Source organism: Lissotriton vulgaris, chromosome 7, assembly GCF_964263255.1.
Source record: "Lissotriton vulgaris chromosome 7, aLisVul1.2, whole genome shotgun sequence".
Lineage (NCBI taxonomy): Eukaryota > Metazoa > Chordata > Amphibia > Caudata > Salamandridae > Lissotriton > Lissotriton vulgaris.
In genome coordinates this window covers 1,457,241,367-1,457,266,766 of record NC_141695.1, presented here as the reverse complement: position 1 = coordinate 1,457,266,766, position 25,400 = coordinate 1,457,241,367, and positions in this window count along the sequence as shown.

Here is a 25,400-nt window from a genome sequence, read left to right as displayed (position 1 = left end):
GCAGTACATGACGGGGTAGTAGGTTAAAGGTAGCAACGGTAACTATAACTGCTGAATTTCTATGGTTGCATATTGGTGAAATGTGAGCATAAATATAACGACCCTGTAGCCTTTGTTTTTTGTGTGAATTTCTAAGGTTGTTTTAATTACTATTTAGTAAGTGTATTACAATTGATTTTGGTTTTTAATTTGTTTTTTAATGTACTCTGGACCTTTTTTTTATATATATAGAACCTTATACATTTAAAAACATAAAAATCGCAAATGTAGTCAATGTAAAATATATGAAGTTTTTTAATGCAATTAAACAAATGTTATTTTATCAAATATGTTTTGGGCACAGCGGTACTTTTGCTGGTCCATAAACATAGACGGACTATGGCTCTATGTTTTTTAATCTCGATCACATGATTCGAATGACTTTGTAAAAGTAAATCCTCGGATTTGTCAAAAATATTATAGATTACTGTGAATATATGCACCCCTCCATTATCATTAATGACATCAGTCTAAACATATTTACAAGTATATATCAACCACTTTATTTCAATTTTTCAACAAAATTTGCCATGTTATAGCTTTAAAAAATCTGCACACTTACAGACTGTATTCCAGATCTCACACCTAGACCTTGTCTTCAGATTGGATATATTAAGACCCGAACTTTGCACATGGAAATACCACACCCAGAAGCAGTTACTTCTTCAGTGAAGTCTCTGGAAGAAGGATTGATAACTAGTGGTGCTCTGCTTTAAAACAATGGCTCAGGCTATATACTCTGTCCAAGACTAGCATCCCCAACCTGTGGAGGATAAGGAGGAAGATACACTACCACACAGAAAAGAAAGTGATTTGTGGAAGCACTTTACTGTACCTTCTGGGGAAAAGAAGGTTACAGCAAAATATGTGCAGGGAAATGTTTACAGCAAGCAGTTATCCAGAGGCACTGCAAAGAAGTATTCACATGGGACAAGTTACATGTGGAAGCACCTAAAAACAATTTTTGAAAGGGTCTACAATCAGATGATGCAAGGGAAAACAGGTACAAAAGGGGGTGGTGATGGACGGAGCATCTGAACCAATCAAACACTCACACCCAGTCAACAGATCTGGGTATAATCCATCACCGTTCTTTAGCCCACTCTGCCACCCCAATTCAGACATGGCCATATGCAAATCAGTCTGACCCTGTGCCTCATGGGAACAGTCCAGCTCGAACTGCCAAGCCATGTCTTCCCTGGACCGGATTCAAGCTTCCTAGGACCGGTCTCTGGCATTACAGCCGCCTTCAGCCAGGCTTGCTTGAATCCAGTGGCAAATTGAGCAAGGGACTCATGTCTAAGCATACCCTGCAAATTATGGCAAACAAAGTGGTACAAAAGGGGACGGTGATGGATGAAACCCAGATCTGTTGACTGGGCTTAAGTGTTTGATTGGTTCAGATGCTCCGTCGATCACCACCCTCTTTTGTACTGCTTTGTTCACCATAAGTTGGCAGGGTATGCTCAGACAGAAGTCCGTGAGTGTAAAAAGATAAAAACTGAAATATTTATTAGTTTTACAATTTATTAGAATTGCAAAAGTAACTTACAATTTCAACAATGCAAAAATACATAATTCAAAGAAATAACTGGACATTTCTCACACTGTATGTCTTTATGTAATAAAAATGTAATTTCTCCGTTTTTACTGTTCTCAGCTTCTTTACTCATACATCCTAAATGATGTCGTTTTTAAGCAGTCACCATTGAACAATGGGAAAAACAATGAAATAGTGAGATGAAAAAAACTGCACACTATTTCATTGCAATTAAGGAATACTGTGCATTGCACTCACTACAAATAAACAAATAAACATAACACAATGCATTTAACTATTTAAAAGTACAGTTTTGTGGACAACCACTTTTAACACATGCAGGTATATCTTTACACCAGCAAAGACAAAATACAGTGATGTTTTAAGCATTTTAGAATACCTTCAGGGGAAAAGATGATTACAGCAACATATGTGCAACATCATATTTTCTGCAACAGTTACTTTGCAGCACTGTCACAAAGTATTAGGTTTGTCACTGACTGTATGGGTTTTTATGGCTGTCTGTCAGTGTGTGGGTGTGTCAGTATCTGGTAAATGACTGTTTAGGTGTCAGAGTAAATGTATGAGTACCTGTATGGGTATGGTTGTGACCTTTAAGTTAAATTAGTAATAAATATATTTATACGTTTATAAGTGAATTCAATTTAAAACAAACAATTAACAAACATAACATAACTTATTTACCTATTTAGAAATATAGAAACCAAACACACTGAAACATTAATACCCATGTACTTACAGTGCTGCTGTTTATTTACTTTACCTGTCCAAATTTGTGATGGAGGAGTTAGTCAGAATAAAAATAAAACATATTATTAAGGAGGCGGAAACAATTTAAAGAAATAAGACTGTTTAGAAGTAGAGTAATACAGAATTCTGAACCAAAAATAAGGGACACTATAAGAAGAAGAGGAGCATTCAAACAAAAATAATATATTGAGAGTGTATTTGATTTGTGTTTGATCTGAAATGCAAACTATTTATTTTGACACTAATCAGAAGGAAAGCAATGGATAAAGAAGTGTAGTCTATGAAAAAAGAAAGTCCAAAAAATACTTATCAATAAAAGTAACTTTTGCAAACTTTTGAAACTTTTGAAAGGAGAATAGGAGAGTACATCTAGTACTGAACCTTTCTTTACTGAAGAAGTATTTGCAGTTGAAATTACTGGCTAATGTTATGAAGTAAAAGACTGTTGTCCCATTTCAAAAGAGGAGATGGTTCTTAGAAATAGAGAGGAAGCGATAGGTGTAGAGTTATACGGAAGGCATAGACATGCTGCTGTGTAAAATGGGAGTGCAGTAGTTATTTGCAGGATTTGCCAGGAATCAATTGATATATTTGGACCCCACCCATGTACTTGCAGGGCTGCAGTCTCTTTACTTCTGCAAATTTGGGATGAATGAGTACCGGCATCATCGTCATGTTGAGTTTAAGTGTATGTTGCAAAATTTAGGCACACCAACTTGGTTTCTAACCCAGAGTTGTACAGAATACTTTTTGATTAAATCCAACTAACATTAGAGGTATCATCTACTGAGCTTCAGAACGGGTTTAAAGGTAGAGTTGTGTATTTAATCATGTACGTTGAATGCAATATTGAAACCATAGATGTAGAGATAGATTTGGAAGAACCACTTGTTATTCTAGTGAATGGTGTGGCCACGAAACACCAAGAGATCTGGCAGGAACTAGTGGATATAAATAAGGTGAAGAAAGCTACATTATATCTTAAAAACGATAATGTATACTATAAATATGTAGATGTTGTCTAAAATGGAAGTTGCATTGAGGAAAAAATGTTGCCTTCAAGGGAACAGTTTGAAAATGTGGATAGAAGTAGATCTGAAGAAATATATTGTTGTGTGGTTCTTACTAGTCTGTAGGATCTGCGCATTTGTTGGACAACATAGATAAGGGGCTTGGTGTCTAGACTGATTCCAGACACCCCCGTAGGTTATGTCGGCCTATAGACCAGCTAGCTCACAGTGCCACAGTAAGCCTTCCTATCATTATCAGGGAGCAAATGGTTTCCGACAATACTGAAGATGACAACCTTGACCCCTCAGGGATTGTAGAAACAGTACAGAACATTTTGCTCAGTAGTCAGAAGCAGATAAAAGTGATTACAAGCACTAAAAGCGTAAACAGTAGATATTGTATTGTATTGCATTGTAATTGCATTTATATAGCGCTTACTACCCCAGACAAGGCATTGAAGCACTTTTTGGGTGAATAGCACACTACTCCGGAACCCATAAAGGATTAGTGGAAAATTAGTTTAGTGATATATGAAGTAATTTGAGTGGTGAATGTGATAGTCAGTTATTTGGATTGAGAAGGATAGTGGAGGGATAGAAGAAGGAAGGATTTTTTGGAACTCATAGCAGTAGGAGGAGGATTGGAATGAGTAAAAGGGAGGTGAAGGTGGAAGAGTCTATCAAGACTTGTTTTGGAGATCTGAATAGTAAAGAGGCATGGGATGATGCAAGGGGAGTAGGGTAGTGAAGAGTCAAGAAAGGGTTATTTTGGGAAGCATAGTTGTGGTATGGGGTTTGGGATGAATGATGGAGTGGAGGTAGAGGATATATTGATAGAGGTATAGGGTGAGCAATGGGGTAGTGCATTGGAAAGAGTAATAGAATGAGGTTTGGGATGAGTCAGGCAGTTGAGGTAGAGGATACACTGAGAGCTGTATAGGGTGATGAATAGGGTAGTGCACTGGATATGCTGAATTAGAAGAAAAGCAATAAATATATAGATACATAAGAACATGGACGGTATGCCTAATCCTTCTAATGTCCAGTATTATGTTATTGACTCGGTCTGTCCTCTGAAAAGAGGAGGGGATAGAGAAGCGAGGCTTCGACTTCTCGAAACGAGATACAGTCTGGAATTATATAGTAAACACCCGAATGGACTCAAGTCAAGTCAAGTCATAAGCTTTTATTCGATTTGAGAAATACAAATCATACAAGCATAAAACATATATAAAAAAAACAATTCATTGCAAACGTAATTATTCTAAAAACAAAGTGACTCAAGTGAACTCGGGAATAATTCATAAAAGAAGAAGAGAACATACACTGGCGTACGCTGGGCAACAATACATAGTTAAAGGTATAATTTAAAACTAAAAAAGGGTCATGCATGTACAGACAGGAATAAATATAATTATCACACAAAGTGCTTTTCTTGGCAGCTGTACATTTTGAAGCAAAGGTTCCAATGTGGCTCGGGCAAACACAGGGAGGTTAATTCATGTGTAAACAAAAAGGTAAAAGACCATACATTTACATACGGTGGGCATAATGCATGATTAAAATACGATATACTGTTAAAAGAGACATATATGTACAGACAGGAATATATAAGGTTATGGCAGCACTATGCTCTTCCTGGCAGCTGTACATTTTAATATAAAAGTGGCAACAAAGAAACAGATATCCACGTTCTCTAGGGAAGATAGTAACTCTAGAGCGCTCATTGAAGATCGAATGTTGTATTGTAAAAGGATAGGTTTTAGATACCTTACCCTTAAAAAATGATAACATTTACAAAAAAGTAAAAAATGACAGCAGCTCTGGCGTGAGGTATTGTCACACGGGCAGGGAGTCTCGGATCTTGTTTTCTGGTCTGGGAATGCAACAAGGTGATGTACAATACCCAACCTGACTCGGGTTAGTACAAATTGATGGGAGGGACGAGAGACATTCGAAAGGTAGGCTTGAAACCCCGGAGTTAAGTTTAGTTCCTTGTAGAACTTCACGGTGGCTAGCTTGCCATACACCTTATCTCGCTCTTTCTTTTTAAAATTTAAAAATGTTTGTTTGATTTCTTTTTTGGGGATTGCAACCGTCAGTTCGGGGTCGAGGAGAACATCAATTTCAAATAAAGTTTTATACCAGTAATGAATGTATTTCAACCACTGGAGGCGTGATGAGTAGTCCAATCCTATACAATCAAGAATAATTTCTTGAGTGAATCGAGTCTCTGGCTTAGCCCAAATAGAACGCCACAATAAGAGTGGCCGAACGGCTGCTAAGTCAGAAATAAACTCGATCCCTACCTCATCATGAATTAATTGGACAGAGGCAGAGGGGGGGACACATAACAGTTTTTAAAAACTTGTTTTAATCTTTTTGGAGCGAAGAGCCCTCAATTTGACCCCACACACCCTCCCCGTACAATGCAGAAGAAACACAACGTATATTATATATGTTAATCATATCTAAGATGCTTCTCGTTCCGAGCTTGGATGCAAATCAGAATATACTACTGTAGTCCGCATCAGTTTCAGCCTGATGTTATCGAACTCAGGTACCCAAGACCCGTCGTTGGCGTAGGTGATTCCCAAATAACAAAATGATTTAACGTGTGTCATCTTGTCGCTATCCAAGAAAAAGCTGTACTTCAGTTTATTTGCAGACTGCCCGCACAACATTACATAAGTCTTAGTTTTGTTCACGCGGAGCCTCCTGTTTTGAATAAACAGCATGAATCTGTCAATGAGTCGCTGTAACCCAATGTGAGTGCGGGATAAAAGGACAGCGTCGTCCGCATATAGTAAGATTGGGACAGGTTTGCCTCCAATCAGGGGAGCATCTGCTGGGGTATCGGCCAAGATGCAATCAATATAATTAATAAAAAGGGAAAATAAAAGAGGGGCCAGTACGCATCCCTGACGAATACCCAGTGAAGCTTTGAGAAACGGAGTGCATTCGCCTAGGGTGCCATAACGGACCTTACAGGATAGTTTCTCGTAGAGCCTGGCCAGAAAGTGGACAATTTCCTTCGGTGCCCGTGACTCCAGCAAAACCTGCCAAAGAATAGCGTGATCAACTAAATCAAACGCGCTGCTCAGGTCAGCAAAACATAAAAAAACATTGCCCTTTTTGACTACAGTGTATTTGTTGATAATGAGGTCCAAATTTACACATGGCTCCAAAGTGCCCATACCTTTCCTAAAGCCATATTGCACTTTTGGTAAAATGTTCATGTCTGTAGCCCAAGTTTCAAGTCTTTTGAGCAAGATTCTACTCATGACCTTTACTGAGGCGTCCAACAAAGAGATCGGACGATAATTGAAAGCCTCAGATTTACTGCCTTTTTTGAATAGGGGAATAATAACTGATTGACCCCAGGAGGGAGGAATGTTACCTTCTGCTGCGCAGTTAAAGGTCCTCACCAGAATAGGAGCCCACAAGTTTGGTTCTGCTTTTAGTAAATCTATGGGGACCCCATCGGGGCCCGGGGGCCTCCCCCCCTTGCTATTGGAAATCCCTTCGTGACCCTCCTCCAAGGTTACTCCCAGAGGTAGTGGTATCCAAGAGGAGGACTCGGTCGCTGATACGGTTAGGGGTTTCCCTTCCGGGTTAAAGATATTAGTAAAGTGGGTAATCCACTTGTTGCATGGAACGTATGATGTTATTTCCGGGATACCATCAGTGTTTAGAAAAGGGCTGTTAATTAATTCCCAATAAAGTTTACAATTTTTGGTCTCAGCTGCTTCTTTCAGCTTATCCCAAGCTTCACTTTGTAAAACCTTTTTCCTGTTAGAAACTGCCATTTTATAGCTAACCCTTAATTGTTTTATTCCATTGCTGTCTTGGGGTTTGGTACCTAAAGCTTTCTTCAGGTCCCGTAGGGCTGCTGTACAGGGTTTATCAAACCATCCCCGTTTTATAACTCTATTAGATGGGGATTTCTTAGTAAAAATACCTTCAATGATGGTGTTGATCTTGATAAATTGTGACAACAGGAAATAGTGGTTAATGACATTTTTTAAACAATAACTGATTTCAATTTTACAACTAACTTTGACCTCCCTCTGTTTGGCCATGGAGCTGGTTCCAGACCATTTAATCCTCAGACCATTTGGTCTGATCGGAACAATATCGGTGGAACAGGTTTCTCCAGTCACTAGTTTTGCACCCCGTCCCGGTAGGGTAACGCAGATGCTGTTGTGATCACTTAGACTTTCCTCCCTGATACACAGGTTTATAAAGTCTCCTGTGCTGGAGAACAGAATATGGTCTATAAATGTCCCAGCGTCCCTCCCTGTAAAAGTGGGGCAAATGTCATTCAAACTGTTTTTGTTACAACTTAACAGGTATAGGTCTAGTTTGATTAACAGTTTGTGTAAAACTGAACCATAGTGGCAATGTGGGAAATGAAGGGAATCCTCGCTCTCACCCACACCCCCCCTATGATTAACCATCTCCATTCCAAAGCCACAGGGATTCCCTATTGATAGTTGACATGGCTGCAGATTAAAGTCCCCTGCCCATAGAATGTCTGCCCTTCTGTTTGAGATGCCCAGAGCCCTTACGATTTCCTTTTCCAAAGGGAATAGAATTTTCCCTCTGGAGGCATCAAAGATGTTATTATAAAAATTAACAAGGACCAAATCATTTCCCATGCTACATTCAACCCTCACTACCTGGCTGTGGGTTCCCACAATCGAGCTGCTTCTGACTTTGCAGTTACACAACTTATTGGACAGAAGTAGCAGGAGGCCCCCTTAGCCCTTCCTGAACTGGATTTAGTGGCGTTGAGGCAATGGGATGAATAACCTTCTATATTTATTTGCTCTTGGTACCAGGTTTCTTGAAGGAGGATTATATCTAAACCTTCCCCTATAAACTTAGGCCAGAAGGGGATGTCTAGTTTCCATGCAATTACGGCAATATTCCAGGAAATGAGGGTAAGGCCTGCAAACTCGGTTGGACCGTAGATAACCTGCTCCGACTGGGAGGCACGGGCTATAATCGAGTTATCCTCCTTGGCACTCTCGCATGGGGCAATCTAGGGGGCACAGAGAACCACACACGCTTCATTACTAATGCATGGAACACCTCTCTGAGGGTACATAACTACAGGCCTACAAGTGGGAGTTCGGTTATTACAGGGGTAGGGTTTAAGAGGGAGAGGTTGTGTGGAGCTGCCTTCCTGAACAGAAACCTCCCGTATGGCCGCATGCCCACTGGGGGGTACACAATCCATAATAGAGACTGCTCAATCGCTAGCGTGGACATGTTGTATGCGTACGTCCGACCCTAACTGCCTATTGTCGGACTGGCTTGATGATGGTGAAGCATGAAGTCAGTCAACCATCTCAAGACAATCAAATCTATTGTTAGTGTGAATACCTCGCCACCCGTCGCCCATAAAATGGCCTTTATTGGAATACCAGGGTCAAGGTACCCATTCCCTGCTCCTGCTCTTTTGGGTCAGCTATGGACCTCCATAATTCCAGGGTTGTTCTAGAGGTAGAACCCAGTTTGGTGGTGGTATTGGGTGATGATAGTTATATACAGGGGGGTAGAAAAAGGAGAGTCGATGGGCGTCGATTCCCCCTTTCTTCTCCAGATCTGGCCACGAGCAAATATGATTCACGGTGGACGCATCATCGCAGGTAACAATGACGCAGTCCCCCTGAATACTCTTCGGGCTCGCCCCCACCCATGGTACTCTGCGTACAGATGATATTCTACTGGTGTTTGGGGGCTGTAATGGCCTATTGATACTAAGCCATTGAAGGATTTTATTCAGAAGGGACCAGGGTTGTTCATCTGATCCTGCTGTTAGTTCGGGTACTCCCGTTAGGATCACAGTAAATGGGGATACCTCAGGTGACAGATGAACTGGGCATTTGGGTCTAAACCCCCTCTTACCCTCTGGAGGATATGATTTTGGGGGCACCGGGGGTTTGGTTTGAGACGGCTGCGAGGACACCTTGGCAGCGGTATGATTGGCAGCTATTGGTGGGGCTACAGGGGGGGACGGAAAGAATTTTGCTGACTAGATGAAGGTGACTGAGAAGGGGTTTTAGCTGTTGACTTATATTTTGCACAATTTTTTGAAGCTGGTGGTATGGGGGTTGATGGCTCTTTTGTTTTAGACTGGGTTTTGGTCATTACGGGCGGTCTATCTGAGTTAGCTGGTATAACCCCAGGATTGACCACTGTCGAGGCCCCCCCAGATTTAACAATTCCCACCCTGGTCTTGTTGGGTAATTTAACAAGGAGTATGGCAAGTTGTTTTTCAATTGCCATAATACTCCGTTCCAGAGGTTGGAGATGGTATTTAATAAGTCCCTGAATCTAGCGAAAAGCTGTGGAGTATCACAGCCAATCAGACTGAGGCCACCCTCTTGATCATTGTCCGATGTGGGGCATTGTAGATTAGATGAGCCAAGTGGTGCAGAATTACTGCTAGAGGGGGCGTTCTTGGATGGTGGTACAATGGACCCTTTCTTTTTATTGGCTTTATGATGGTGTTTGGTGTTATTCCCCTTTTTTTGGAGTTCTGGCTGCTTAGGAACAGCACCTTCTCTAACCCCCTTGAGCCGGGACACTTGTACAGGTTCTTCAGACAGAATCTGCCCAAGGTCCGGGGTAATCTCAAGGTTCCCTGTCGAGTCTAGTTCCGACGACAGGTTGGTGGCTGATAGGTCAACAGCATTTGGGATGGAATGAACTTGGGCTGTTGAACAAGACTGTATTAGAATTGGGATAGAAGAAGCTGATGGAAGCGGGTTAAAGCTGCTGCTATAAGGCCCATTGAGGATCTCCGGGCAATCGCAAGGTCCTGAGACCCCCTGCGCTCTAATAAAGAAATATTTTGATTAATTGCCTCATTAGTTTTTGAGATGAACTGGTCAATTGGGCCTGTAAACAAGGTAGTTCTAAGTGCAGTCTTACTTCTGGAACCCCTGGTCATTGTGGATGTTCGAGGTCTAGTTCCAAAGGACACAAAGCACACAAATGTCAAAGAGTCAATACCTTTGGGAGATTGGGGCAACGTCTGGTAAGTGGAATCCAAGAGGGGTAGCCCAGCCCAGCCTGGGACAGTCTGGAACGGGCTGAAACGGGCCCGTCCTTGGCCCGGGCTTCGCCCGGCGTCCCACTCGCGTCCCGCGAGGGAGGCTGTGCGCTAGTTTTATGCGCCTCCTGGCGCTTCCTGATGGTGCTTGGCGCAGTGCCTGTTGGGGGATGTAGTTCCCCAGACCCCGCTCTCTGCTCAGCAGCAGTCTCCTTGGGCCAGCGGGAGGCGTGCGGCGGGAGGCGGGGCTGCTCATGTGGCGGTTCGGCTGTGGCAGAAGTTTTCGAGCACCTGGCGATATGCAGTAAGGTCAGCCAGGCGGTTTGCAATCCGGTCTGCTTTCAGGGTAATGTGCTAGTCAAACGGTTTCCCCCGCTCTGCAGGTTGCGCGCTACTTTTATGCGCCTCCTGGCGCTTCCTGATGGTGCTTGGCGCAGTGCCTGTTGGGGGATGTAGTTCCCCAGACCCCGCTCTCCGCTCAGCGGCAGTCTCCCTGGGCCAGCGGGAGGCGTGCGGCGGGAGGCGGGGCTGCTCCTGTGGCGGTTCGGCTGTGGCAGAAGTTTTCGAGCACCTGGCGATATGCAGTAAGGTCAGCCAGGCGGTTTGCAATCCGGTCTGCTTTCAGGGTAATGTGCTAGTCAAAAGGTTTCCCGAATGGACTCAATGCCACTGTGGATTTGCACACTTGTTTATGATAATAAGATCTTTCTAAGGGGGAGAATCACATTGATTTTAAAAATTAAATGTTTGGTATTGCAGGATTACCTTATGTAGTTAGCGTTTCCATTTTGTTTACATCTTTATGAATTCAGGAATTTCTTGTACTGTAATCAAATGATTTTCGGATCTTTTTAAATCAGATAATAATGATGAGTCTCACGTCTGAAACAAATAATTTTTAATAGGTGAGGGGTCTTACCACAATTTATCTTGATACTTTATCTTGTTTTGGACAAGCACTTTTTCCAATATTTGCACTCATTATGACTCCGAGTGACAAGTATGATTTGACTATGTGAGTGGTCAGAAAAGAATCTTGTTGATTTAGGGCCCACATGGGCAGTATAACCCGTTTTAGCTAGAAGCAATGCAGATTTTAACTGTCAGTGGCTAAAGATTTAGATTCAAAGAATTTTATTCAATAGATCTGCAGCAATTGCTATAATTGTGCATTGGCAGAGCATAACTGCTGCAGATAAAGATAAGATGTTCTCTTAAAATCAATGATGTGATTTTTAAAGAAAAGACATTTTGAAAGTAATACTTTGAATGATGTATGATTTTAAGATATTTATTCATTTTTTTTAAAAGTATTAATTTTTAGAATTGTTCCAATTTGATAATTTTACATAGCCACTGTGAAGTATTTCTTCTATGTTATTGAATGCTACCTCTGACTCACTATTGCACTAGCACTTAAAATACTGGTCCCCGCCTATCGCAACTTGCCATGTGATCAAGCTTCGTTGGAAGCGAAACGCGTTATGGCGGCGGGCTGACTGAAGAAATAAAACACCCTGATTGAAGCACGAAATTTGGGTCTGCTTTTCGTTATTGGTTTCTCAGGTTGGAACCTGGTTTGCGGTGGCGACTTACTTTAATATATATATATATATATATATATATATATATATATATATATATATATATATGGAAGACGAACTCGCCAAGGGTACTCCAGCACTGCCACAATAGTTTGCAGATTTGAAAAGACGAAGAGAGGAACCCAGGAATGGTGCCCAACAAACTGCGTTTTTATTTCTGCTCAATTTCGCTCAGCATGCCCGCCATTACGCGTTTCGACAGTATCCACTGTCTTGATCACATGATGGGATCGCAAAGCCACAAGGGAATTATATGCAACATCAATGACATAAAAGGTGGACTAAACTTAACCACCCACATGTATAAACAATGTTTTCAAATGTTTATGGAGACAAACAGGGGACTATACAAATAACTCATAGCTTTCCTGGTCCTGGATACAACCCACAGTGGGTATATGAATAATATGATATCATAAAATATGTACAGTTGTGCAACTCAGAGCAAATAAATAAATATATATATAAATAAATTCATAAATATATACATATAAATATATAACACATAAAAACATACCCCCACATGCATCAAAGTATTTTGGATTCGCAAACGGTGCGATTCCTTAAAATCGGCCGTTTGCGACTCCAAAATAGCTTTTTGGAATGCATCATTCAATTTTAGAATTTGCATCATTTTTGCGATTTCTAAAATTGCATTTGCTTTTAAGAAATCGCAAATATGCAATTTCTTAAAAGCGATGCATGAATATTTTTCAAATTGCGAATTCGCAATTAGGGGGTTAAATTTACCGAGTGGTTGAACCACTCAGTAAATTTGGAAAAAGGTGTAAAAATGCTTAAAAATGCTTTTTTTAAGCAGTCATGTTACGGACACACATGTCCTTAGGACATGTGTGTGTGTAACATGTTGAGAAAAATACATTTCAGGGGTGCAGGGGGGGTCCTTTGGACCCCCCCCCCTGCACCCATGAAATGCATTCACAAATTGCGATTTTCAAAATGAAAATCGCAATTTGTTAAAGCCTTCCCATTGATCCCTATGGGCCTTTTGGCACATAGGAAACAATGGGAAGTGCGAATTCGCACTTTGGAATTCGCATAATATTTGAGAATCTGTAAAAATTGCGATTTTTACCGATTCTCAAATATTTTGCACAAATGTACATGCATCCCATTTTGCATTTCCTAATTTGCGATTCCCTAAAAATCGCAAATTAGGAAGTGCAAAATGAAACAATGATGCATGTGGGGCATAGTGTTGATTTCATATTTCAAAGACCATGTTTCCTAACTTTTGAAAAAACATGTATAGAATTCATCCCAAGTGGGAATCTCTATTAAAGTGTCTAGTGCTACTTGTAAACAATAAGCGTTGTAAACATGGACAATTCTATCTGTTATTCCGATTATGTGGCAAAGAGCAGACATTATAGCAAAGTGCAAATTAGATTGATAAAAGTGCTAAGTGCAAGTGAATTATTTTTTCTGAAACTGTGAAAGGAGGGGCCCCTCCCTTTAAAATCAGATATCTGACTGATGTTAATGAACAGCTACATACCATAGTGCAAGATGATATATATATTCAATAAAATAAGCTAAGAAACCATTTTGGAGTGCCGCATCTTTTGGGCAAAATATATATATATATAAATATATATATATATGAATAAGGAAGGTAGTATATGTAGATTAAAGGTGCATTTAATGTAATATAATAATATATAATGTAGTTCTACCATGGTGCTAAACCAGTGTATATATGCAGGCATACAATTCAAGGCATTAGTCTGGTTTACTCCTACTATGCAAACCCTACGCTAAGTGTACCTAGAGTGTGTAGGTAGGGAGCAAGGAATCTCCCCAAGGAATGATCCAGCCCCATTACCTGATGGGATAGAATGAAGGACCCAGTCTTGGTCACGAACTGGACACCCCTCACGAGATGTCAGACCACTGCGTGGTGAAGTCTCAGCATGTAGGGACCCTCGGTGTTAGCAGACGATCCTCCTCTACTAATCTACTGGGATGCTAATCTTTATAAGAGAAAGCAGCCTTGCGATGTGCGTATAGATTAGAGATGTTATGGATATGTAGCTAGCCCTGTCCCCCAGTGGATGAAGATAGAGATTACATTTGTATATAGTTTGAAAAGAGACCTTGTACAAGATGTTCATGGCATTGCGATAATGTTGTGCGAAGCTAGATGTGTAAACAAGTTTAATTTCAGGGAAACTAATTCAACATTGTCGTGCATGCAAATATTTGCAAAAGGTCACAGCTGAAATGTTATTGTCAGGACAATATAAGAAATAAGCTGCTTCGCTACATGGGCCTAACCCTGGAATATAACAATATGAGCATTACAGTTTCCATCCACAACATTCAAAAGAGGTTAAGGGGGATGCCATTGAAATGTATCAGATAAAAGAAGGTATAGAAGCCTGGAGAAAGATTAAGACGCTCAGGGTCATATTATCAAGGGCCATTTCACCGCTTTCACTGGACTTTTTCCCGCTAAAGCGGCGATATTATTATCGCCCTATTAGCAAGCTGTCGCTAACAGCAGTTAGCGACAACTTTTAGGCGATAGCTACAGGTTTGGGGCCTGCTTTGCATGTTAGCAATATTTATCACTAATGACATGCAAAGTGGGCGTACCCAAACTGTTAGTGACTGATAACAGTTGCTAACACAGCTTTCGCCTATTAGCAAGGCAGGCGAAGCGATAAAAATCACGCTAAGCGCGATTATCGCTAAAACCTAGTGCCTGCTCAGACCACTTCTTAACCTGTATATCCAATGGGAGGTGGATGTTCTGATTAAGTCCCCATTAGCGATGATGCCTGAATATCGCTGGATTCCCAGCAATATTCACGCATTTCACCTCTATCGCCCGATATTTTAACGCTTTCGAGGTAAACGTTGCTAATAGCACGTTATCTCTGCGATGATATCCAGCGATTAAAAAAAATGCGCTAAGCACATTTAGCGATAATTATCGCTGTTTGTTGCTAATATGCCCTTCAATGTTTTCCTCAAACATTTCAAACTGGAGTATGTAAACAGTATGATGACTGCCCTGTGCAAATACCTGCAGCAGAGTCCAGGTCTGCAGGATTATATTTTAAGAACTCCAGATTTCATATTCCATATGTATTCCATCTGTTGTTTGAAACAAGTTGCTTCTTCTCAGTTCTCTTTGAGAAAATTAGAAAAAGTATAAAACTGTTAGAAACATCTTTTTAAAAAAACAACAGTACTTTAAACAACATTTACAAAACTACTCCACAAAATCGTCCTAGCAGTAGTGACACAGTTTCTGTCTAACCTTGAATTTCAACCTGCACTCCTCTAGGGTTAATTCATACTTCCTGATAAGGGCCTCCTTTACAGTGGGATACCTCAAACGCGTCCCCTTCTCTAGAGTTAGTATTTTGTCCCTCCCATCACCACAATTTGACTCCAAAGGCACCTCTACAACCCTCCTCGGATATCCTCTGTACCACTACAGCCACATCTTATTCCAGAAATTACCTGTCTGTATCATCTGCCTCCTTAAAGTCAGGCACCAAGTCCCTGAATATATAAACTCTTTCTTCTTCACTGGACACAATACTAGTGCTCTCACCATTTTTGCTATACTCTAACAGCTATTTGGCCTTCAAGTGCACATCTGTGACATTCCAGCCAGCAACATCCTTTTTTCCTTCAAGGCTCGCTTAGCCTCAGCTTTTCTCTCCTTGGCACCTAGGAGGGCCAGTGGCAATCTCAGATCCCACTCAGCTTGTCTATCCTTGAGGTAATTAGGAAACTAGGTTTGGGAGGAGACAGTTATTTCTGCACAGCATCCAATAGGGAAGTCCATCTCTGGGGGATCCCCTCTCTCCTCCGGAGACTTGATACACAACTTACTCCACTCCACTTCCTCCTTTTGAAGCCCACTACCCTTGGGGGCCCTTATTCTGAGGTCAAGTACAATCAAGGCTCTCCCTTTTCTACATTGCCCTCTTCAAACTCTTATTGTGGTGCAGATTGCTTTCTGTGGATGTCTGCCCAGGCTCTAAGGGTGAACTAGTACTCAAACTTGGACATACACATGAGTAAATGGGTGTGTGAATGGTTTTATGTGTGAGTGAGTGTTGCAGTAATTATCTGGCTATATGAGTGATGGATACATAACAGCTCTTGTGGGAGTATAACCAGGTCCGCAGTGCCTCCCTGACTGTGTTAAAATTACATACTATAAGCAAACACCCACCTCTAATTTTAAACATATTTATTCATGCTAACATAAAAAAAATGTATATACATTCAGTATAGCAATTCCTCTTTCTTCTCACCTGCTCACTGTATTTTTAGTTTATGTTCTCATTTAAGTACAGTGCTATTTTCCCTTCTATTATAGTGATAAGAACCTACACATTTTCTTTCAACTTGCATACACTCACTTTTTTCCCAAATTTATTTTCATATACTACAACTTGATTAACAGATCTGTAAAAGCTCTTTTCTTTTCTCTCAGTTTTATTTCTAACTTGGTAACATCTGTTTTCATTCGAAATCTCCAACCATCACTCCGAAAACCATCTACTTTCCCGGTAGAAAAGCAGCTCAAATGGCTACCCCTCACCATGTACGCTTACTTATTCTGCTTTACTTACCTAATCACAGGCTTTCTTTCATCTTTCTTTGTTGGTATACCACTTCTACATGGTCGGTATTTCTTTAACCCTTTCCATGTTTCCTGCGAAGAAGCCCAATTTTTTTTTCTCATGAATTCACAGATCCACTGTGACGCTCAGTGTTGTTACTTCGCTGGGGTCTACCATGGCTCCGTGGATTTCGCAAGTGACCAGAAAATCCTTTTTCTGGCATCTTACTGCCCATTAAACATGCATTCACCTCAATTATAACTTATACTAGCAGTCAGGAAAACTCTCACCTGGTCCCTTCAATTAGTACACAAGCAACTTTTCAGCCCCGGGGACTTTTTCCAGAGATATAAAATGGTGGCCTCAAGTTTTCTGTAAAAGTGCAGCTAGCCAATCAGAACCCTGCTTTGGCGTGTGGAGCCGCGGATTCCCCGGTGGGGAGATTTGCAGAGGATCCGCATCTCTAGATATACAAATTTGGTTTTCAGTTAATATCTCTAAAACTGCTGAACGGATTTACACCAAATCACAAAAAGCATTGTTTCTCAACGAATAGCTAACTTTCTGGCAAATGTGATGTAATTCCATCCAGCGGTTCAGTCTGCAGTCATGTTCAACATTAGAATAGGAAATTGCATGGGGAAAATGCGTTGTGAGAAACCTGTTTTTTCAACCCCTGCTTTACGGATCACCTTAAAACTTACAACACAGCAGGTGAAGTGGAAGCAAACTAGTTTTGAAAATTTCAAGGAGGTTCGTCAAACGGCGCCAAAGTTATTGCCAAAACAAAAATACGTTTTCCCTATGGAAACTAGGTCCTAACTATCGACTGCCAACCAAGAGTAGATATATAAACCAAAGATTACAGGGACAATATGTTTAGCAAATACCATTATTTTAAAAATTAGAAATTCCCTGAAAAAACTACGGTGACAGGGATGTTATAGTTAGGCTGATATTTCACTGATACAAAACCAGAGAAATCTGTTATAGTTACCTGAGTTAACTATAACTTTTGCCCCCACAGTGCTCTGCTTATGACCTCACATACTACTTTACTCATGACATGATGAGTGAAATCACTGATGGGCACACTGGGACATTGCTGCAGCCAGCCAGGGTGGGTGGTGGTCCCCTGGGCAATGGAGGGCTAATGTAGGGGTACTGCATAGCCCACCTCCCATCTTCTCTATAGTCTTGGGGAGCTGGTGGTCCCTGGGGCCAGGGTTCCACCATGTACCCTGTCTTTACTTCATTTGTGCCCCGGCAAGGTGGTGGTCCCCGGGGCTGCGTGGGGTGGCTGGAGTTCACCCACATTATTTTAGATGTAGCCCTGAGAAGCTGGCGTCCACGGGGCTGCGTGAGGGGGCTAGGGCCCCCCATACATTATTTTCAATATAGCCACAGGGAGGTGGCAGTCCCTGGGGAAGCGGCGAGCATGTACCTCCACATTTCAGTGATTAAGCCGTCAGGGAGGTGGCAGGGCCGGGTGGGTGCCACCCATCATTATTATTTATTGTGCCTGGGACCGTGTCCACATAGGGGCTTAATTAAATGAAGCGGGGCAACTCATGCTTTGTTTTTTTAATTTGTGGCAGGATTTGCGGATTCAACGCAACTACTTCCAATTTTTTTTTTAACAAATGCTTATTTTGGCCCGGGGGTCTCTATGGGACCCTCCTGAACAAGCCTAGGGACTCTGGGGGTTTCTACCCTGCTCCACTTTTCTTTTTTTTACGTTTTTCGTTGTGACTCAGTTCAACCGAGTCACAAGATGGCTGCTAACACTTCCTGGTCTCAAGTGTTGGCAGCCAATCAGATCTCAGGGACAGGTTCCGCAAGGGTCACACATCACACAATACACAATACACAATAAAGCAGACCAGGTCTGGAAATAGTGTGTGCCTAAACCGGACTGTGATCCAGTTGGATGACTGTGTAGGAAAAAGTACTGTTGAAAAGAAATGCAGTAAAACACATAATGTTGTTAAAAGCACAGAGGCTAGAATTATTCCCATCAGACCACCGTTATGGTGGAAGTTGCGTCAAGTGGGAATTACTGGACAATCCATCACGCAACCGACCATATAGTGCCGGGGCGCGAGTGGATGTCAGTAGTCTAGCTCTAGTGTTGATCCTAGACTAGTGTGAAGAAAGTGCAGTGCTCAAATGCTAGTGAAAATAAAATAGACTACGTAGATCCTTGTAACATTGAAGAGGGAATCCAGGTGTCTAAAGTTAAAAACACGCTGGGTAGTAAGACTACCCTGTAGCGCAATGCAAAACGGTCGACATGTTTCAGCCATAAGGGCATTGCCCCAGCTTTCTTCAGGACCTTAAACTTAAACTGGCTACTGCAAATACACATAATGAGTTCAGTGAAAAACAATTCATTTTAGTCAAAAGATCAATCAATAAATGTACTTGAAAAGCTACATATCTGATAGGAGCTTTGAGCATATAGTCTTGCCCACTGGAGGAAGAAAGATCTTGCTTCTTCCTATTGAAAAGACAAAAAGTCTTTATTGATTACAACAATACTTACATACACAGAACAAGCCGCGTGAGTACACAGTAGCCCGTAAAGACAAACACACATGCATGAATAATTGGCATTCTGCATAATTAAGAAAAGCATATTAGCTCAATCACATGGAGGCATTTCCTCAATGTGATACTCACCCAGCTTTGTGTGGGTGAAGGCCTCACCTCACCCGGCGACCGCTCGGGAGTAGGAGGCCCCGCTCTGTAGTGTAGAAAAGGGACACTCTTAGCACATAACCATAAAGTGTCCAGCCTAATTGCTCTACACCTAAAACCCAGCAAAGGTGTGTTAGAAACCCACTCAGTAACCCAGAGCCCCCTCTCACAAAGACTTGCACTAGTTGTTATCGGGGTATTCCAAATTGCGACAATGGAACCCAGTCTAGACACAAAGAGGTGCCTCTATCCATCTAATAATGGAGATGGTGCTGAGAAAAAACTTCTACAAAACCACAGCTTAAAGGTGGGAATGGGCATCAAGGAATAGCCCACTCTACCACCTGGAGGTAAATATTACTCAAACGCCTAGGGACATCAAAATGACACTCTAAAGATAGCAATTCTGAGCGCTTAAAGAGCCCTCTAGGTTATTAACCGTCCTCTTTCCCTTAAGGGTGGGCAAATCGAATCCCTTGCACAGAAACTGACTCGTATATAATTTGTGCAAAGGCGTGTGGATAAAGCCGTCGGAAGCTCACCTGTCCGTCGGTGCCCCTGATGTAAGGCCAAGCGGAAGTGGAGGTCACGATGAACCTGACTCTGCCCCCTATATAGACCCCGGTAATTGGGTCATTGCTCTTCCCTGCTGTCTCGGAGGGGAGAGCGCGGAAGTCAGCGTGAGAACAAACGCTTCTCCCTCACGCATGCGCGGAAGTCAATGTGAGAACAAACGCTTCTCCCTCACGCATGCGCCATGGATATTAATCGGCGAGTTACATCTTTTTAGATCACAATGTCAATGGCTCTGTCGGTCGCCACAAAAAATACCAATAAGTATTCGAAAAGTTATTGTTCAAACCCCATATTAAGGTATGCTGTATTATGCTGTTGTCAATAGTCCGCCCTCCACTGACACGCAAGCGCCCACGGGGAACACTAGTCCCACAGGCATGTGCGCAGGGACGTCCATAGAACCGAGCCCTAGTCGGCTGTGTGAAATGGGGTCAACATGAATATAGATAAGATCTAATAGATAGAAAAACCACATGATATAGGGAAGAATAACTACACTGTACTTTGAGTAGTTAGGACCTTTCTCACATTATTCCAAATATAGAGGTACATCCATCAGGACGACAGTAGTAATGCCCCAAGTTCAGGACTGTTAGCTGTAATAAACATGAAGGACACTATAGACACAATAGACATAAAAGCGGCCTAGAGTGGGTCTCTATGTGGTAGAGACTAATTCTACCCCTTGAGAAAACAAAGTATCTTTAAACTGCATTCAGTCTGAGAATGCCCCACATGTTACTGGAGAGTGCACGTGAAGATGTCATCACTCTGTGTCAAAGGAGAAGTGGGTAGGGAGAGGTGGGGAACATACACACCTAGTCTGGGTGAGCTACTGGTGCAAACGGTGATTCGTTCGCATCCTAACACTGACCCGCAACTGGTGCAACAAATCACCGTTTGTACCAGTAGCTCACCCAGCCTAGGCGCGTAAGTTATAGTGAGTCCAACTAACTATAACGTGGGAATTTCAATGGTTTTATGTCAGTAAAATTTCCAGCTAACTATAACTGGTGTGAAATCTATGTTTTTTTCAGTGAATTTAATAGGATTTTTAAATACTAATTCCTAACTATAACTGGTGTGAAACCTATGGTTTTTTCAGTGAATTTAATAGGTTTTTTAAATGCTAATTCCTAACTATAACTGGTGTGAAACCTATGGTTTTTTTCAGTGAATTTCATAGGTTTTTTAAATGCTAATTCCTAACTATAACTGGTGTGAAACCTATGGTTTTTTCAGTGAATTTCAAGGGTTTTTTCTTAGCAAATTTCTATACCTATGTAATGTAATATTTTTTTAATGAGTCCTATATTATATATTTATGTAATACTATTCTTTTAATGTATATTCTTTTTTTTTTTTTGCCCTGGTGCGCTCCCGGTGCGCGTACCGGTGAGCGCACCAGAGAGCGCAGTATTCCGGCGCGCCCCGGTGCACGTACCGGGGCGCGTACCGTTAGCGCACCCAAAAAAAAAAGAAAAAAAAATAATGAAGAAGTGAGCATAAAGAAAGGGGACAGAAAGACTTCTGTAAAGAGAAAGAGAGCTAGAGAGAGGATCACAAAGGGACTGTGTAATAGATAGTAAGACAGACAAAAGGTGTTAGAGGAAGTAACTGAGAAAAGGAAAGACATGGGGAGTGACAGAGACAAAGGACAGAAAGAGAAAAGGAAGGAGTGACAGAAAGGGACTGAGTGAACCAGAAAAGAAAGGAAAGTGAGGGAGTGTGGGTGAGCAGGAGGACTGAAAGAAGTTGAATGTGGTAGGAAAGTAAGGAAAAGAGAAGTAAACATGGAGGATAAGAATACGTGAGGGATGCAGAGTAAGGAAATAGGGGTGAGGTAGGGTGAGAGAAAAGTAGTGAGGTTAAAGCAAAGGATGATGACAAACTACATTTGTTAGTCATACTTACCATATAATTAATGTAAACGTAATTACTTTTTTCTACACTTTGTATCTGTGAAAAAAAGAAAAAAAAATAAGTTATAATTAGTAGAATATAAATAAAATAAATAAAAGAGACAGGTGAAGAGGTTAAACATCATAAAAGTCTAATAAGAAATAAAGCAAGAGTGAACGATACAGAAAGGGAAATAAAGTAATGTAGAAGGACAAAAAGAGGGAAAAAGAAATAGAAAAAGAGCAAATTACTAAGAGTAAGTCAGATAAATTCAGTGACAGAGAGGAAGACAAGATGGGAGAAATGAAGTGAAGGTAAGTAAGAGACTAAAATAATGTGAGTTAGCAAAACTAAATCAAGAAAGAAGAGTAAGTAAAAGGGGAATGAGTGAGAGGGAAATGAGTCTGATTGAGAATTCATTTACAAGTAAGAGGAATGGAAGATGACTGAGAGTGAGTGAAGGGAAGTCACAGAATGAAGGGATGAAGGGAGTGACAATAATATAGAAGGATTGAGAGAAAAGGAGTGAGGCAGTAAGTACACAGAGGGACTAAGGGAAGGAGTGAGTAAAGTGGAGTACAATGAGTAAGAAATGGAAAATGTGTAAGGGAGCAAAACAAGAAAAGAGAGGGGAAGAGGACTAAAGCAATGGTACTGAGAGAATGTGATTCGATAATGAAACTAAAGAGAAGGATACTGAAAGATAGGAAATGCGGGGTAGTAACGGAACTGGAGTAAAAGAACTGGGGTGAAGAATGATGAGAGAGGAACAGTGAAGTTGTTGTAAGAGAAAAGATAGCAGGTAGATAAACACAAATGAGCATAACACAAGGAGAGTGTGAGACTGAGGACATAGAGGTAGTAAACGAAAAAAGAGGATAAAAATAAGAAGCAAAGAAAGATAAGTGAGAGAGAATGGTTAAGTTATAGTGACAGAGTACGAAAAAAGAGAGGAGTGAGTAAAGAGAAATTAGTAAAAGAGCAAAGGAGGAAAAGACGGAAAAGGCAAATAAAGCAGAGAGACTGAAAGCTGAAAGGTGGTGCAAGGGACAGAGGGGATGCAGCCAGTTGAAATGGGAATGTGGGGTTCTGAAAAAAGTGCAGTAAAAGAACGGGGATGAAACAGAGTGAGAGAAAGGCAGTGTGAGTAAGTAAAGAGAGTTGAAAAAGGATGGAACAAGGAAAGTGAGTGTGAGACAATGGGAATACAATATAAATTACACAAAATAAACAATAGAATAACTTCTACAGCATGTAACATAGTTTATTTTTGCTGTTCTCAGAATTTATTGAATTTCACTAAAAACAGTGAGTTCAAACTATTCATCATATAACAGCGGGGAAAAAAACACAATCTAAAAGATTGTGTCTAGAAAAAAACATATAAACTTACAAATCACATATTTACACTAATCTTTGATTCACTTACTTTTCATTGAGGCTAAATAGTAGATCGTGAAGGTCCTTTTCATTGGAAAAACTCTGCTGTTCTCTAAAACTTCCATTTCATCGACTTTCTATAAAAAACTCTAAGAACATCTGAAATATGTCTCAATTTTTTCTTTTTGTCGTTGTGTTAAGTGATGACTCTTTCCTAATTCCAACACTATTCCTTACGGCCAAACAGTGTCAGATTTATCAGTCTATTTTCAAACTCAGAAATTACCGTTTATCTAATGTTTTGAAAGAAAATCTCAAATCACATTTTCACAATGTATAACTATTCATATTCCCATCTCTGGATCACTCATGTTCAACATTTCCTATAATACTGATATCACTTACTATGAGATCCACTTGCAGTACCTATATGAGAACTGGATGTTTTATATTATGTTCATCAGTTTTACTCACAATATAATTTTAAATAGCAGACTAACTTTTATTAACTGCTTATGTCTTTATAGGCTAATTTCCTTTAGTTAAATTTCAGTTCTAAAAACACTAGGTAAGAATTTTTTAAGTCAAAAGGCCAACGTTGTTTGAAAGTCAAATGAGTATCATTACAGAAAGACCAACCTTTTTGACATTTTAAATAAGCTGTATAATGCCCTGATGTTGTTGAAGGACCGTCATGATAAATAATAGCTACAGTTACAAAGGTTCTTCCTGAAATTGATAACTGAGAAGCCTCGAAATTTTTAATAGAAGTTGTCAATTTAGTTCCATCGGATCTACATCGTTGAAACATTAAAATTACATACTGTCCATAAGTTTTTATAAATAATGTGGACAGCATTGGACACTTACATTGGGTACACACCATATTATGATCAGCTGCTTTAAGTAGATTATTAAAAGACACTGATTTGCAGTCTGGTAAACTCAAATATATAAATCTTTCAGTGTCTATTCTAGTACTACTTGATAAACTATAATTGTCGCAGTCATGCTGCCATTGATAAGAAAGTCTAAAAAGATTTTCCACATCTACACCTTCATCTTCCAATACACCAAACATATACATTAAAAATTCCTGACAATCCTGCTGAATATTTAGTGAATTTTTTTTTGACCTGAACATATATCTAAAAGATTTCGAATTTCGGAAACACTTTCTATTTTTGCTCTATCACTGCTACATTTCTGAAACACAGAATTTAATAAACCGCAGAATCTTTGATCCCGATTTTCAACAATCTGTTCTTGTAAAGTTTTAAGAAAAAAAACAACATTAACCACTACATTAGCATAGCAGTTGACACCAGAACTGTTTTCAAATTGAAATCCAACAACATCTTGAACAGAATCCTTTTTCTTTCTGCTTACAATTACAGTTTCATCTACTTTTTGTCTTTTTGCTACTATCTCACTGCAATTATTCTCATTTCTTCTTTTTCGGCCTACCACACGTTTTTCAAACAGAGGATATTGAGGCAAATGTGGAGCATACTCTCTTCTTAACCTATTGTATTCTTTAACACAATCTAGATCTGCACAAGTCTTTTTATCATCACACTCAATCAAGTACAATCCTGAAAAAGTTCTGACTCGTGATAATGCCACATATGCCATACCCTCTTTAAACACAGAACTTTCAATGTTCACCAAAGCACTATCTACACTTAAACTTTGAGATTTATGAATTGTCACCGCACATGCCAAACAAACAGGAAACTGTTTTCGGCGAACATATAAGTCTTTTACAAGCAAAAATCTAGCAGAACAGCGACTAATTTGTTGTACTTGCTCAATGCCATCAAATTTTATTTTTAAAAATTCAATTCCATCTCTATTTCTATAATTCACAAAATCAACAACATGACCCATTGCTCCATTTACCAGACCTCTTTCAACATTTAAATTCCTTCTCAAAATGATACGACAATTTAAACACACATTCCGAGTCTTTTCAAAACCATCTGTTTTAGATATACTTTTCTCTAATGAATCTAATTTTGTTTTCAAATTTTCTGACAAAACAATTGTTGCACCCATATGCTCTATTTTATCTATTGCTTCCAGTTTCACAATCTCTTCATTTTCTAACTTTAACATTTTGTTGTTGAAGATGGAACATTCTTGCAGAGTTGGCATCAAACATATCCCAGATTTCTTCTCAGTAATTTTCTTACAAAT